The 1,771-nt window shown below is 38.3% G+C and overlaps 1 pseudogene; it reads left to right on the top strand.

The window, feature by feature from the left end:
- The first annotated feature begins 1,655 nt into the window (after positions 1–1,655).
- LOC118604071 lies at positions 1,656–1,771 on the top strand (annotated as a pseudogene).

Here is a 1,771-nt window from a genome sequence, read left to right as displayed (position 1 = left end):
CCCCTGAGTGGATCAGATACACTCACTGCTTCATAAATTTTGGTCACCTTCTCTCAGTCACCCCACTACCCTTGCCATCCCTAATGGCTTCTCTCTTCTCTGCTTTCCTAAGGCACACACTTATTTAATGCTCAACTTATATTTTTATAAACTTGGGCAAGTTATTTCACATCTGAGAAGTATCATTTTTGATAAAAAAAAAAGGGTGGGCGGGTGGGTGGGAATGATTGAAAAGCTCTCTAAGACACCCACCAACTCTAACAGAGGACCATTCAATAATTCCAAGTCCCATTGTCCTTAGGACAATCGTAGAATTACCCCTGCCTGTTCACATCCAATCCGAAGCAAACTCTTGTTTCCTTAAGGTCTCCACAAAATCACCTAAAACAAATCAAATCCTGTTATAGGTTTTTTCTCACACCGTCTTACTGAAAAGCCCTTTGGTCCCTTATGATGTGCTTTTTCCCTCGCTGCAATGAGTAATGAATCTAGCGGGTTTAGTACCAATGCGTTCCTGGTGGTCTTCGGCTAGAAGGCACTGATGCTTGGTTTGTGGTAAGTACATACCTAATGTTTGCTGAAATCCTAAAATAGAATTAGGATTTTTGTGCCACCAGATGATTCCTTGTTTTTCACATGGTGAAATTTCCCTGAATTGTGTGGCGAATGTTTAGAAAACACAGAGTAAGAAGTAGGCTGTGCATAGTCTAGGTTACATGTGTCAGATTTGCATAAAGAGTGTTAGGCCAACTGCAACCTAAGAGTTCTTTTAATTGGATGCGGCTTGTTCTCACAGTCACACAAATGACGGATCTCAGAATGCTAGCCCTATAACTCCACAACTGATGTCGATAAGGCACAGAAAACGGAAACAACCAAATGAATTTGAATGTTTTTATTTTTTGGATGTTACTTCCAAACTTCTTAGAGATTCACTGTATAAATATATTTCAAAATAAAAAATGTGATACATTTGTGTTGTACTTTATAGATTTCAAAGCTCTCTGACATGAATTACTTTTGGGGGATGCCCAGTTCTACCAGGCATGACTCAAAGTGGCTTACTTAGTTAGCATTTGTGTTCATTGTGAAAAGCATATGTATAAATCAAGGAAACAAATGTTTGCTTTCTTTTTCCAAAAACGCCTATGTGTTCTTCAAGAATACTAAAAATCAACTTATAAGCACATATGTAATCTACTCAAACTAGTCATATAAAGTCTAAATTCCTGCCAATATTTCCCTTTCTCTTGATAGTCTTATATATAGCAGAGGTCTAAAAAATAAATTGAAACATATTTAAAATTCAAGTACTAAGTATCTACTGCATATATCTCTTTATTTGATCTCTTTATTTGAGCGACCTAGCCAGGTACATATGAGGAAACAAAAATTAAGCAACATTTCTGTAATGAAGTGAGTTGTATCCCCCTCAAATTTATGCTTTAGTCCAATATGACAATATTTGGAGATGGGGTATTTAGAAAGAGAATTAGGATTAAATGAGTTTATAAGGGTGGGGCCCTAATCTATATAGGGCCAGAGTCCTTATAAAAAAGAAGAAGGAAGACATGTTTTCATAGTGTGGTGGTTAGCACATCTACTTTGCACACAGAAGGTCCTGGGTTTGTGCCCCAGTGAAGCCATAGCCCATGGTCTATGGCCATGCCACCTTGAATAAGACTGATTTCTGATCTCGGAAACTAAGCAGGGTTGGGCCTGATTACTACTTGGATGGGAGACCACCTTGGAAGACCAGGTGCTGTAGGCA

The sequence above is a fragment of the Rousettus aegyptiacus genome, unplaced genomic scaffold (assembly GCF_014176215.1).
Source record: "Rousettus aegyptiacus isolate mRouAeg1 unplaced genomic scaffold, mRouAeg1.p scaffold_m13_p_6, whole genome shotgun sequence".
NCBI lineage: Eukaryota > Metazoa > Chordata > Mammalia > Chiroptera > Pteropodidae > Rousettus > Rousettus aegyptiacus.
This window is presented reverse-complemented; position numbering and strand designations above follow the sequence as displayed.